We start from the raw sequence: 15,833 nt of genomic DNA, 5'->3' as shown, positions 1-15,833 counted from the left end.
TATATTTTGGGTCCTGCTTCAAAAGGATCATCATATAAGACCTGGGTAAGATTCCGACACTATAATTGAAGTCAGGCGATAAGGACCTATGCTATTTCATTTACGGCGAGCAAATGGTTCAAAGACCCTTTTAGGGCAATGTGACCACTGCAGAAAAGCTAGATTAATACTTGCCACGGTGATTGATCTGAGCTGCAACTTGAAAGTAGAACAAATCTATTCTGAACAATACACTTACTAAATCATAGTCGTTCATGGTACATTAACAAAACAGTTACCCAAATGGGCACACACTTGCTGGATAAACAAATGTTGGATAGTGGATAAGGACTTACAAGTGCCAGGGCATGTTGTGGTTCAATATCAATTGTTCTGTCCACTGGGATTGCTAATGTGGTTTATTTGCAGAGTTCTCTTAATCAAGATGACTGACACTGAAAGCTAGCCAAGATTTTTAGCACAGGTGTAAGCACCTCTGTATAATTTAGCTGCTGCAGACTTTTTTCTTTAATGATTAGAACTTTCTGAGACTATTTTGCATTGCTTTGTGAGGGGATAATGAGTTTGCTGTCACTGGAAGTATTTTTTAAAAAGGCTGAAAAAAAAAACCTCTGGAGGACAAGTTTTAAGCAGGATTCATATATAGATTAAAATACTGGTTTATAGCTTTAGAGGGTTTTATTTTTCTGTTGTAGTAATGGAATGATATGGTTATAGATTATAGTAATCCCCCTACATACGAACCTTCAAATTGTGAACTTTCAAAGATGTGAACATGCGTTCACACATCCAATCACGTAACTTAGTTCACATGCCTGGCGTACACTGTCACATGTGTGAATCTTCTGCAAGTGGTTGTGCTTTTCTGTACTTTACTATACAGTACTGTATAGAGTACAGTAATACAGTATCTTTATTTTAAGCCCAGGATGTCTAGAAATAAGTGTAAAAGCAGTGGTGATGTAACTGGTACTGCTAAGAAGTGCCAAGCAATAATGATGGAAATAAAAGTGCAAATAATTGAGAGAGTGAAGTGAGGTGAAAAGATGGTAGACATCACTCGTTTTTATTGTAACTGAAGAACCAAAGAGATTCATGAAACAGGAAATGCAATCCAGTGCTACCATGTCATCTATGATGAGGAAAAAGGAGCCACTACGCAGACATCACTGGATGATTTTTTCAAGAGGGTAGACAGAATTGAATCCAGCAAGGAACCAGAACCTGTGCCGTCCACGTCAGCATGAGTGACACTGCAGCTCGCCCTCCGTCTCCTATTGCTGATGATCCTTCAGCTCTGCCGTCTCCCACTTCCTCTCCCACCTCCAGGCAGTATAACTCTTCCTGCCTGTTCACTGGATGCCAGCCCCTGTATGTCAGCTGTTGTACTGCACTACTGTACTTTTCAAGGTACTGTACTGTAAGATTAAAAATGTTTCCTTTATTTTTTGTGTTTGCTTGTTTTTTATGTATTATTTGTGTGAAAAGTATTATAAACCTATTACATTACAGTACTTTATAGCCAATTGTATTAGTTGGGTACCTAGGCTAACTTTGTTGGACTTACGAACAAATTGGACTTATGAAACTGCTCTCGGAACAGAACTCGTTCATATGTAGGGGACTTACTGTACTTTTTCTTCCCTGCTACTCAGCACTACATAAACAAGTTCAACTAAGTTGATAGAAGATTTAAGATACAAGGTCAGAAAACCAGATACCTAGAATTCCTTTAACACATGTATCTCAACTTTGCATATGAATAAGTTGGATCTGCTTACAAAGCAATGACTTAAAACTTTAATTCATCCTGCCTTAATTGAGAACTGACTTTGTGTGGCCAGATATAAAAACAGATGGGTCATATATAAAGAGCTACTGAAAATTCTGTCAAATTACAAACTGAGTACAGGTGTCTACACCCATCGTAAAGCCTTTGCAATGAAAGAAAAGTTGATGAAAATGATCCATCACAGTGCAGAAAAGCATAAGTCTTTCCATCAGAGGAACAAAAATTGTGAATAATCTCTGGAAGATAGATCACAATCATGTGCAAAGAAGATGACAGCTCCAAATACCTAGAGAAGGAAATGATTCTTTCAAAAGTCAGAAATACCAGACACCCCAAAAGGGTGATGGCATCAATGGGGAGATATGATGGAAGGGGACCCTGCCATTGCATGTTGACAAGTGATGCTGTTTCCATTGATAAGATTTCAGGAAATCCTTTAGGAAGTGAGATCTGAAATGGCTTCTTTTATTTTTTATTTATTTATTTTTTATAGTTTTTACTCTTCTCTCTAGCACTGCTTACTGCACATGCTCAAGATGAAGCCCCATGTTCCCTGGGAGTGTATTACATTGGAAAGAAGAGATGTGTGACTCAGGCAATTTTGACAGTGACTCCATAGTAAGAACAAAGTCACAAACTCATTTAAGTCCTTCTCAGTGCCACACAATTACTTACAGAACATTGAGATCCTAAGACAAACTTCAGACTAGTGTCCAAGAGGTACAGAACTACCTTTCAGCTGAGAGGCAGGACAGAGTGGGGAAGTTAGTAACTCAAAAAATTTGAGAAGTGCAGTCCCAGGTATCTGGGTTGTCCCCCTCACCATCTTTAGAGGGGACTGAAGCTTTGTGTCTCCAATGAGATGTCTGTTTTCCTAAGGAACTAGATTAGAAAAATTTAGGATGGAAGATGGGAACTCTCAAAAAAGCAGCTGGTGAAAATGGGATTAGGATTTTTCCCCCAATCAAGGGGGAAGTCCAATCAAGAGGATTTTATGGCATCTTTAAAATATCACAAGTGAGCCTGAAGCATCATCTCGCATCTTGCAGCTTCTGTAGCCAGACAACGTAGATTTTACTGATCAGCCTGCTGAACTGTTCCTTTTTCAGAAACATAGGCAGCATCCCCAAATTTTCTGATATCCTTGTTTTTAACTATTGTGGCTTGCTGAATCAAAGCAGCTGAATTTGATACAAGTTCAATGTCATTTCCTTCAAGAATTAATTCAGATTTTGGGCTTAAGATACTGAACAAGCCATACTTGGCCTCATCTGAACCCTGCAAATGTATTTTTCACCCCCAAAATTTCAGATTTCAACAAGAGTATCATTCTCCTGAATAACGACATTAATGGGGAAGTTAGCATATACAGACTTCATCTAGTAACGGAAGCCCAGTGTAACATCCTTGACCATGTTCTGTACATGACTACAGATATGTGAACCGTTGCCAGTTCCTTTCTATTTCCCCTCTTTGTCAACCCGGAGCCTCATCTTTTTCTTTGCAAGGAGACTGAGTTCTACATTGATGTCATTGAAGTCGCTCCGCAAGGTGCCCCTGTGCCCTTCACAATAATTGTGGGCCCTTCAGAGTCATGGCCGTATTTTCTGGAATGTCGACAGTCATTGCTGGCAGTAGACATGTCAAAAAGAGTGGGGTTAGGACATCTGACTACTGGGTGGACAAAGAGAAATTGACTAGAGGAGAGAAACATGAGGCTGAAATGCTAGCAAATGGAAAATTTGAACGTTGATCCTGCGGGATGGCTAAAAACAATTTTACTCTGAATAAGAATGTGATTACTAAGAATCACTCTTCAAGCAATTCAGGATTTAAATTTTCTTGTTCAGACTCAGAATTTAAATGGGAAAACTGATGCAGAAGACTTCAGGACCACTCTCCCCTCTTCACATAGCTGGCTTCTTCCCATCCTCTGGGTTTCAACTTTAAGACTGCATCCTTGTGTGAGGTTCTCCCTGATGACTTAGCAATTGGGGCTTATACAGTTCACTGGGATGCAGCACACATGTTCTAAAGGCAAGTAACTAGACACCAATGGGCCCCCAATACTGTTGATAGACATTTACATCCCCAGTAGACGCTGTCAGAGCAGCTGCGTCCTGCCCAGCTCCTGCTGATCCTCTCTTCCAACACTTCTCTTCACTGACAGCCTCTTATAAACCTCTTGCCACTCTCCCTGAGGGCTTCCTCTGCCTGCAAGGCCATGATCCAGCAAGCAGGCGTCTGTGAATCGACGCCTCCAGAAGCTGCCCTCCACAGTCATCCAATGAAACATGTCAGATAAATGCCCCAAACCTCACCTCTGGGGTGGGGCAACACTGAGGCAGCTTATGCAAAGTCTCCTGGAGTCCCCAGAGGCCTGAGCCCCGGGCCACTGCCCACATCAGGAATCCTGCTCATTTGCATAGCCTTTGATTGCTTTTCCTCCTTCCCCGGTCTCCTTCCCCACTCGCCTTCCAGTGATTCCTGGGATCCTCTCCCAAATAAATTACTTGCATTCACATCCTTATTGCAGCATCTACTTCTGGGGAGACCCATATAAAACAGCATTTTCCACATAAGAAAATGAACCAAATACGGAAGCAAGCAGACGGAGACGAATTTGCACTAACAATGACTGATGATTAGGAAGTAAGAATAGCAGCAGTGAGAAACCATAGCGAACATCCCTAGGGAGGCAGTGATCAGTGTTCCCCCCCCCCCCCCCCCCGGCCTTGTGGGAGTCCCTTCTCCCTGCCTGTGCGCAGCAGCAGCGCACATTTTCCAGTGCTGTGAAATATTCAGCAGAAGCCGACTTCCATTGGAATCCAGCATTAACCGTTCTTATTAACCTTCAATATCGTGCTATTTAAAACATAGGAGGGACTTCCCTGGTGGTCCAGTGGTTAAGACTCCACCCTCCCAATGCAGGGGGCATGGGTTGGATCCGTGGTCCAGGAACTAAGATCCCACATGCTGCACAGCATGGCCAAAAAAAAAAAAAGGTATGAATACTAAATTCTAGTAATAGTTATTTCCTCCTATAGTCGCTTACTAGTATGTAGCACTTGCTTGTATATATAAAATATGAAATGATATCATATGGTACATCATTTGCTTATAATAAAGAAAAAGCTGTGTTTTATCAGTTTGGACCTTTAAGGCTCCTGAAAGCCCCGTGGATACTGGTCCACACTTTCACAATCCCTGCACTGAGTAGAGATCACATGGGGGAAAAGCCTATTATCACAAGCAAATGCCCACTGCTTTCTCGGCAGCCTGACCAGGGACCAAACATACTTTACACAGGAAGTTCCTGGTGCTTGAAAGAACAAACATACCTTCAGGGGTAAAAGAAAACCACACAACCGTCTTACCCACGTTGGGTTTGATATTTACTCTTCTCTTTCTTGGGTCAATGCTGCAGAGTATAAACTGGGCTCCTGCCAGGTTATGACCACTTTCCTTCAACAGTCATTTTTCAGGAAGTTCTGTTTTCTGGAAGAGATTTGAAAAAATAGTACCTGGGAAGGAATCAGCCATGCTTATGTTGTTGAGTGATTCTAATATGTTTGAGGGGGGAACGCACTGCCCGTAGATGTTAAATCTTTCACTGTTTGCAGAGAACTCCCTTTGGGTGCAGCTTTTCTTACCCTAGGCCACCAGCAGCTGTTTTTCTAGTCGCCTATAGTGTCTGCAAGTTTGTAGACTGTAAATGAGTGGAGGGCGATGATCTTGCCTAAGTCCCCTCGGCCTGCGGGCGGTGCCAGTGCAGGTCAGTAAGGGGAGAGGGGAAGCCCGGCTCCCCTCCCGGAGGGAAGGAGGAGGAGCCCCGGGGCGGGACTTCCACTGCAGCGCCCCCTGCAGGCTCCACCGATTCGTCTGAATGCACCACCCGCTTGGCTTCCTTCCCTTCCCCACTGGGTTTTCCCCATTCCTTTAGCGTCTCCCTGAAGCCCTTCCTGAAAAAACCATTCTCGTCTCAAGATTTTTTTCTGGGGATCACCAACTGACTTCAACCTAGAGTTGAATCCGAGCGCTGGAAATATGCAAATCAGCAGCCACCATCTTAGTTAAGGTACTCGATTTCCAAGGAGGAGAAACCCACTCAAATTAACTTGATGGAAAGTTCACAGAAGACTTACATTCCAGAGGTACACCATGGCTTTGGGGGAATTAGAAAGTCACCGTATACTTGTTGGGGGCCACATGGCCTCTCTTCTCTGGTTCTCCCAGTACTCGTACTCATCTTTTTTGCTGCAGTTAATGTTCTCTATGATACTTTACTCTAAAGCACTGTGTTTGCCCCGGCTCTACAGAGAACAAACTAATTCAGTCTCTTAGTGCCCTAGGTCCAAATGCCAGGGGAATAAATTCAAAACACCAGAATCTGATTAGCCCACCTGGGGCAGGTGTCTGCTCCACAACAATCAGGTGTGGCTTCGGGAACAGGGTCACCTGCCCCAACATCACCACTGTTTCAACAGTACCATGGTGGGGCTTCCCTGGTGGCACAGTGGTTAAGAATCTGCCTGCCAATGCAGGGGACACGGGTTCCATCCCTGCTCCAGGAAGATCCCACATGCTGCAGAGCAACTAAGCCCCTGTGCCACAACTACTGAGCCTGCACTCTAGAGCCTGTGAGCCACAACTGTTGAGCACACGTGCCACAATTACTGAAGCCCATGTGCCTAGAGCCCATGCTCCACAACAAGAGAAGCCACCGCAATGAGAAGCCTGTGCACCACAACGAAGAGTAGCCCCCACTCACTGCAACTAGAGAAAGTCCACGCAGCAGCAATGAAGACCCAACACAGCCAATAAATAAATAAATAAATTTATAAACAACAACAACAAAAACAAACAAACAGAAAAACAGTACCGTGGGCATGGGTGGGCTTTTTTAAAAGGGACTGTAGGCTCAAAGCAAGGGCTGATATCTTTAGGACAATAACAAGCCAAGACTTTTGTTTTGCCTTCAAGCAGCTCAGTGTTGGCCCTGCCCTGCCTGTCAAGCATGGAGATGCCCACTCCACTTGAACATGTTCCATCAACTCCAGTCTCATGGGCTTGATCACCAGGTATCAACATGGCAGGCTACTTCTGTCTCCATGCTGTCTGTCTCATTGGTCCTCAGATGGTATAGGCTTTGGCTTTGTTTCTACAAACTCTATCCTTCCTTTATTTCCTACCTTCCCCATGAAGCCTTTACCAAGAATTCCAATCCTCGCTAATGCCTACGCACCACTGTATTTGGTCCTTTTGCCCATGTTTCATGGTAGAAGCAAGGTTATCTTCTGTACTTAGCCCTTCAAATCAATGAGACATCAGTTCTCCTACTTCTGCTGCCCTCCTACAGCACTTGGCATCATTCTGAGCACACAGTCAGCAGAACATAGCTGCTTCTGCTTCATGTACTGATTGAAGTAACTAAGCTTTTCTACAGCACTTACTTCAATGCCTTCCTCACAGCTGGAACAAGAAGCCTTGGTACTGATATTACCACCCCCTCAGGTTGTACCACTGTGGTGTGAGTTTGCTCTACTTCCAACTGCCAGTATCTTCATCTCTCACTAGAGGGCATCCTTCCAAACAACAGAAAGCCACCTGGCCTCAGACACAGTAGACTGGACAGTCTGGGCAGTTAAGTGCTGGCAGATCTCAACCAGTGATGCTTAGAGGTAAGTGGATATATAACCCAGCTCCCTCCCCCTCCATAAGTCAACTCTGAGTCTTCTACATCGGCTCCCAGAGTTTCCCGCTGGGCTTGAGCCCTGGTCACCCACAGTGATAACTTACTCCATAAGGCTGCCTACTTTCCTATGTCACCGCCACACCTCTCTACTACTGTTTACTGGGACCACCTCCCACATAAACTACTTGCACTTGAATTCTTGTCTCAGGGTCTGCTACAAGAGAAGGGACCTAAACTAAGACAACATTCAGTAAATACTCATGGAATGAATGAAAAGATTATTTCACCTTCCTACTCACAGGCAGAGAAGCCAGGCCAGGGGCAGGGTTGGATTTCTTAAGCCCAGGAGGATAGAAGTCTCAAGTTCCATGCTGTACCTCAAAAATGGAAATACCCAAAAAGGAGAGGTTGCATGAGAATCAGTTTAAAACACAAAGCACTGCATCCTTGGGGTCAGCTGTGAAGTTCACGGTACCCATCTCGGTCTAGAGAAGGCAGGTGCTAACAACACAGCTGCCCACAATTTACTGGCCCAGTTTGCGAGGGGCAATATATATCTTGGCAGCCCAGAAGCCAGACCCCCATTCTTCCTGGTTTCCACTAATACACAACAGAGAGGAATCTAGGGAAAGTAATAACTACTCTTAGACTTTTTGCTAGCCTTGATGAGCTACATTAGACTTGAGCTATAAAATCAGAAGAGTGTTCCCTCTCTTGCATCTTAAATTTTGGAACAATTTCTATCTGCTAAAATAGTTTTCCAGAAATGAAGCACACAAAAGCTATACAAATGCTTCAAGGATGATGGGAAAAAAAGCAGTTACCCCCTGATCAACTGGAAGGGCAGCTTAAACATCTCTGATGGTTGATTGCATAACCATCAAGTTCTTGAACATCTAACGTGTTAGTCCTTTGTTTGCTGGAGGAATGCAATTGCTCAATGAAATGTGAAAAGACTTGACAAGGACTGCTTTCATGATTATCTACCAAGTTCTTCCTTTAACTTGTTTGCTTAATCAAATATCTACTTATGATCTCTTTTGGAGGTTCTGAGTTTCATTAGCTCTTTCCTTAAAGAGAAGTTAATCTACTCAGGAAGGAAGGCTTATTCATCATAGGTCAATGAACATTAGCACTTTCTAATAATTAGTTCCAAGCCCCAGTTTCTAGACAACTAACCAGTTCAGCAAAATCCTGGTTCACAAGGAATTGACCTGTTTTCAGCAGAACCACTGCAACCAATGCAAAATGTAGTATCTCACTGAACTGTGTTAATTTGTCGTTACAGCCCCAATGTTTTGCTATAGCTAAGCAACAATGAGACCAAATGATGCTTGTCTTTTCATTGAGGGAGATGTACAGAACAGCTCTGTCATAACTTTAATTTGAGATCTGCCTGCTAGCCTGATGAAACCCATTTAATGAACTTGTGAATTTCTCATCGTCTTCTATTGTAAAAATGCATGGCAAGGTTCCTGCTCAGCTGTGCATCATCAGAACGTGAACACCCTCACTGCTGTGGACTTAAACGTGAATAAAAACTTTGTCTTCTCAGAAAGATGCTGTGCTAGATGGAGGAGGGGCTTATAAAAGCTTTTCGTTTACAAGTGAAGGATGTCTTCCTACTATACATTATCACGGTAGCCAGAATAATGGGCCCTTCCCCCCAGAAGTCCACATCCTAATCCTTGGAGCTTGTGAATATGTCTCCTTACATGGCAGAAGGGGCTTTGCAGATATGATGAAGTCAAGGATCTTGAGACTCCATATCTCAAGTTATTCTGGATTACCTGGTAGTCTCAAACTAATCACAAGTGTCCTTACAATCACAGAAGCTAGCCCTGTTGTTGTCAGAGGGAAATGTGACTACAGAAGAAGGGCCAACGGCATATAACCTTGCTGGCTTTGGAAATGGAGGAAGAGGTCACAAGCCCAGGAATGTGGCTGGTTCTAGAAAAGACAAGAAACAGATTCTCTCTTAGAGCCTCCAGGAAGGACCACTGCTCTGCTGACACCTTGATTTCAGCCCAGTGAGTCCTGTATCAGACTTGTGGCCTCCAGAACTGTAAGATGATACATTTGTGTCACTATAAGCCACTAAGCTTGTGGTAATTTGTTGCAGCAGCAATAAAAAACTAATACAGCTATGTTTAAATAGTTCCTGGAAAAACTTACATAAGAAAAGAAAAAATATATTATGGTAAAGTTATTTCTTCTGCTGCCAAATATCTAGAAGTGTGACTTTTCTTTTTCTTTTTCATTTTCTTTTTTGCCATCCAGAATTAACAGCTATTAACTCTTTGTGTTTGTGGCTTTTCCTTCTGTTTTCTAAAAAAGTACGGTGTTCATTATAGTTGAGCCTCAAGTCCCCTTTAGCCATAACCCCAGTCGCATTCCCTGACCCACCCCACCAATCCTACATCATATTTTAACATGTATTCTTATAATCTATTAAAAATATTTATATAAACAATATAATGTAAATAAATATTTATATAAATATTTATCTATAATAAATGTATACTCAATATACATATACTCAATATATATAATAAATGTATACTCAATTTTTAGTATTATTTTGTGTGTACTTTCTAAATTTTTCCTTATAATGTCATAAAATAAAGGGCTGTTTGACAAAAGCTGGCAAACAGGACACAAAGTCACTACCAGAGATGATGCATCTTAGGGAAGAGAGAGGTCTGGCTGATACCTCCCCTGGCTTCTCCCTGTCTTCCCTTTGCTTTCCTATCTCTTGTCTCCTGGCCATGTTTCCCACAGGCCGAATCTGGCCAGAAGTCATTTGGCTGTGAAGTCTGAGAAATCTTGCATCTTGCAGGATGAGCTCCCCTGCTGTGCAGAGGAGCACAGGGGAGTATGGAAAATGGACCTGAGAGCAAGCAAGCAAGTGCTTTGCAGGGTACATTCTAGATTTACAATGAAGTCCTTTAAAAATCCTGCAATGTTCAGCTTTCCAGAATGAGGGTCATATATATATATATTTCTTTCCCTCAATTTACATTTTTGGTTTTTTTTTTAAACTTTTAGTGAGATGCAATTGACATACAATAAACTGCATATATTTAAAGCGTACAATTTGAATTTTTTTTCTTATTAGTAACGTGTATATGGCAATCCCAATCTCCCAATTCATCCCACCCCAACCCCCCATCCCTGCTTTCCCCACTTGGTGTCCATATGCTTGTTCTCTATGTCTGTGTCTCCATTTCTGCCTTGCAAACCGGATATATGTGTTAATATACAATATTTGTTTTTCTCTTTCTGACTCATTTCACTCTGTATGACAGTCTCTAAGTCCATCCATGTCTCTAGAGGGTCATATATTTTTGTTTTGTTTTCTGTTTGTGTCAGAGGACCTTTGAATGCTTAAAAGGAAATTCTGAAGAAGTCCCTACCCTGGGGAAGGGGACCCAATGGGACTGGAGCCCCCCAGTTGGCAGGTCCCTTGAAGCGTGAGCCCTCATTGACCCTTCTGCTGTAACTATCTTCCAGCTTCCGAGTGGGAAGAAGGACTCTAGAAGCACGGTCTCTTGAAAGTGGGAGAAATGAAGCAAAATGGAGGCTTCCCAGGGTGGGCAGAGTATTTCAATAAAAATAGCAGACATAAATAAATGAAAACATTGACAAGACAGCAACAAAAATATACAATATGAGAAGATTTCTGGAAACAATCTATAACATCTCATATTTTGCATTATTTTCCTTTTTAAAATAAAAATTTCAGGAATTCTTGATTTTTACCCTTTAACTAGAAGAGCATCCCATAGACCAACAGAACAAAGGATTGTTCACTGATCAAATAACATGAAAAATAATAAAAATGAATTAGATTGTTCCAGACTTTTATAAGGAAGACTAACATAAAAGGGGTTGTTGACACATTTCTTCAATGTCTTTTCCAGAGTAAAAGCTCAAATTGTGGGACTTCCCTGGTGGTGCAGTGGTTAAGAATCTGCCTGCCAATGCTGGGGACACGGGTTCGAGCCCTGATCTGGGAAGATCCCACATGCCATGGAGCAACTAAGCCCATGCCACAACTGCTGAGCCTGAACTCTAGAGCCAGTGTGCCACAACTGCTGAGCCCTTGAGCCACAACTACTGAAGCCCGTACACCTGGAGCCTGTGCTCCGCAACGGGAGAGGCCACCGCAATGAGAAGCCCGTGTATCATGATGAGGAGTGGCCCTCGCTTGCCACAACTAGAAAAAGCCTGTGTGCAACAATGAAGACCCAACATAGCTATAAATAAATAAATACATTAAAAAAAAAAAGCTCGAATCCTGAATACTCTCAGGGTCACAGCTTTGATAGACTCCATCCTGCAGTGTACAAGTAGGGTCTTCGAATCACAATTGAGACAGAAACTATAGACCAGCACTGTCCAATAGAAGTATAATATGAACTGTGTTCAAAAAAATAAAAGGTGGTGGGTGAAATGAGTGAAGGATGTCAAAAAGGTACAAATTTCTAATTATAAAATAAGTCATGGGGATGTAATATTCAGCATGGTGACTATAGTCAATAATGCTGTATTGCGTATTTGAAAGTAGCTAGGAGAGAGGATCTTGAAGAAAAAAAAACATGAATCTGGTGAAATTAATTTTATGAGTATTTGAAGCTCAGTATGTCAACAACATTATCAACATGTGATCAGTATAAAAATTACTAAAATAATTTTGCTTTTTTTCAAATCTAATCTTTGAAATTTTACATGTATTTTATGCTCTCACCATGTCTCAGTTCAGATGCTAAATTTTTATTGAAAATACTTGATTTGTATTTAGATTTTATAAAACATACATTTGCTAAGAAAAATTCATGTACTCTGGTTGTTCCAAGCATACCTTAAAAAAAAAAGTTTTTCAGTAACTGAATCAAGTATATTTTTAAATTTAATTTTTAATTAAAAATAAATAAAATTAAAATTCAGTTTCTCACTCAGCCACAGTTTCTGTGCTCAGCAGATACACGTGGCTCACAGCTACCGTATTGAACAGCGAAACACTCTGTCAGAGACCAGGACTATAAAAACCTGAGGTTTTTTTCACCTTTATATCTTTTCCATGCTACTTTTCAGTGTGACCTACTTTTTCTTCATAATGATTAATCTGAACTCTATAAATGAAAAGTACCTGTGTTCTTGTTCCTGGTGTCAGTAAGGAAGCAATGGTTAGAGAAGGTGGGAAGCTTCATATAAGAAGGAGAGGATGTTGGTAGAAGCATCAAAGAAAGAGAATCAGCCTAACTCTCCAAGGTCTGCTGGACAGAAAGAACGGAGGCCCCCGGCGCAGAAGAACGGGCTTGGGAAGCAACCTTGTTCACTTTCAGACAGGGTTCTTTGTCACTAATGACAGACACTTGATCCAAACTGGCTTTGACAATGAAGGTTCTCTGTGGGCTCGAGGAACTAAAAGGTCTGCAGGCTCTGCAATGAGACGCTCAGGCACGGCTGAATCCAGGGCCTCAGATAATATCCTTAAGAACTGACTTATCTCAGTCTCTCAACGTCAGTGCCCACCCTACTGCTTTCAGTTTCCATTTCTCCAGCAGTGGCAAGATGGCCGCCAGCTATCCCAACCTCATGTCCTGTTGAAACGGAGCAGGACCCTATGGTCCTTGTGCCACCCCCCCCCCCCCCCCACACACACACATCCTCAGCCTGCCTTCTGTCTCTGGAAAAGCTTTAGCCAAAGAATAAGTTTGATCAGAGAAATGAGAACATGCAGAAACAAAGAAAAATAGTCAAAGGAGACCAAATAACAATAATTCAGTCAGTAAGCAAAGTCAAGGACCTTTAGTTCCTTCTCAAAGGCTGCAGATAATATTCTGAGTCATGTCCTATGAGCTGCCTTATAGATACTGAAACCCCCACCAGGTGTGAGAAGTTAACTACAGGATGACCAGAGTGTAGCCATGACAGAAGCTGCCACAATTCCAAGAATTGGCCTCAAGGAAATGGGAACAGACTGACCCTGGACCTGAAGATGAACTGTACTTAAAACAATCAAGATGACGCTGGTCAGACCACCGCATGACCAATTTCAAGATGACTGTCAGAGCTGCCTGTCCTATTTCTGCATGTAGCCCCCTCCCTCAACCTATAAACGCTCTTGCCCGCTGGTTGGGGGGGGAGGGGTTGTCAGCCTTTGGACGGGCATCCCTGCCCCACCCCCGACACAGGTTGCTGGCATCCAAAATAAAGGAAACTTTCCTTTCCACCAACCTCACCTCTTTATTGGCTTTTGAGCAGCAAGCAGCCACATCCCACTTTCGGTTACACTGTCCTTCACATCCCTACCAGAGAGGGTGTGTTTCTTTCCTGAAAGACCCAGCAAAAGTCCTAAGGCTGATGGTTATTGTCCTCTGCTTGAGTCACTTAATCACTTCTCAGCTAATCCCCAGGCCTGATTGACTTTCCAAAACTGGAGATGGAGGGTTGGATCTGCCCACTCAAACCACATGGACTCGATGAGAGAGTGTTGCTGTCGCTAGGAGGAGAAAGCAGGGTGCTGGGCAGGGAGAGTCTTTTGTGTGTCAAATCAAGACTCTTGGCAATGAGGAGGGTCGTTGGTTCCCCCCAAAATGATTCTGGTTATTCAGAGTTTATGTGGCTTAATGGGAAACAGTGTATCAGCTGCCAAGCGTCCCGCCTCCCTTTTCCATTAGTCCTCTGTGAATTGACACTTTTTTTCAAGCTCCTTAACCTTGAGGAAGTTGTTTAACCTCACTGTGCTTCAGAATTTCCAACCATAAAATGGGGAAAATAATAGGACCTGCCTTGTACATGTATAATAAAAATTAAGCTAATATGTGTGAAATGTAAGATAGACAATTTATAAATAGTCTGGCAGATGACAAGTTCTAAAAAAAGTCCACTAAGTAAATATGCAAAAATGTGATAATACATACTTTTCTTAGAAGATTCAGTGCCTTCTCAAATGAGTTCATATATGGCTCTTTCTGTCAAAGTGGGCTTCAGAGAGAGGAATAACTACCAAAAATGTTTATTGAATCAATGAATGAATTGCATTGTCTGAGTTAAGGATGTATATACTTTTTTTCAAAGGATAGTGATGTCCTTAAATAGAGTTTTCCTGTATTGTGATTTCTCTCTTTGGAGCATGTGTCAGAATTTAATTAAATTAAAACCAGGGCAACCCTCCTGTCAAGGACACTCTGGTTAACGTCATGACACCAAGGAACAATCTGGGTATTGTGGTCATTGTGAGGAATTCCCTCTATCTCTGTTCTATTCTTATTGTCCCAATACGTGGTTTCATTAAGTTATAGGAATTACAGTAAATGGGGTTTATCTGGGAAAAGACTCCTTGAGAAACCAAGGTAACATCTCCAGTTGCTTCTGCTGGGGAAAGCAGGACTCAATCTCTACTCGGGAGATGAAAACACCCAGACACAGAGGGAGACTGAGGCTGCGAATTGCCTGAGACTGAGGCTCCTGAAAATGTCCAGTGGATACCTGATGAGAAGCTGAGCATCAGAATCCATTTTGGTTGGACATGTTCAATCAATAAAAGCCACCTGTGAAAGGTGATTCAAAGTACAACATGCTCTGCCTTCCCTAAAGGACTAGTCCCCTGTATCCATCCCTTCCCTCACACCTGGCCTCAAGTTACCAGCCTGGAGCCACTTCACTGCCTGGGCACTGCCTTCAGTAGCCCCTTGCCTGGTACAGGCACATTTGCCACCTGCAGGGGCACACATTCACGTCCTGCCCCTCCCACTGTCACACAGATAACGTACTAGGTCACCCTGTTCCCCACCCCTCACTGTACTCATACACGTCCCTAAACAACTCTGCAGTTCCTTCCATGAAAAATCTTGCTTTGGTCCCACGTGGGCTCACTTTGGCCAGTGGAATTTGGACAGAAATGGCAGTGAACCAGTTCTGAGCCGACACCCAAAGAGGCAGCACACTTTCTGCTTGCTTCTCATGTGCAGAACTCTGCCACTCCACTCCTCTGCTTCCAGAAGAATGACATGCATGGAAGAGAACCACCTTGGCCAATCAGCAATGATGACGTGAGTGTGACAATGCATGTTTATTATTAGCCAATGAGATGTGGGCTGCTTTGTTACCTGGTGTGGCTGGGTAACAGTTGACTGGTAGACCAGCTATCAGCTAAGAGGCAGCAAGGCTCTGAGCGTCTTGCCCGCAGCAGGTGAAGCTTCCGGTAGGGGAGGTGGAATCTGTGGGCTCCTCACTGCAGCCCTTCCTTAACCCTCCTTCCTTGCTTGCTGTAATTATAGAATCTAAAAGTGAAACGCCCAAGTTTTGAGAATGTTTTACAGCTGGGTCACCTGATCC

The 15,833-nt window shown here is 42.8% G+C and overlaps 1 pseudogene; it reads right to left on the bottom strand.

The window, feature by feature from the left end:
* Positions 1–2,866: 2,866 nt before the first annotated feature.
* LOC130833976 (60S ribosomal protein L9-like) lies at positions 2,867–3,418 on the bottom strand (annotated as a pseudogene).
* Positions 3,419–15,833: the final 12,415 nt, after the last annotated feature.

The sequence above is a fragment of the Hippopotamus amphibius genome, chromosome 12 (assembly GCF_030028045.1).
Source record: "Hippopotamus amphibius kiboko isolate mHipAmp2 chromosome 12, mHipAmp2.hap2, whole genome shotgun sequence".
In the NCBI taxonomy this organism is placed as follows: Eukaryota; Metazoa; Chordata; class Mammalia; order Artiodactyla; family Hippopotamidae; genus Hippopotamus; species Hippopotamus amphibius.
Note: the sequence above shows the minus strand (reverse complement) of the source record. Positions and strands in the feature narration are given on the sequence as shown.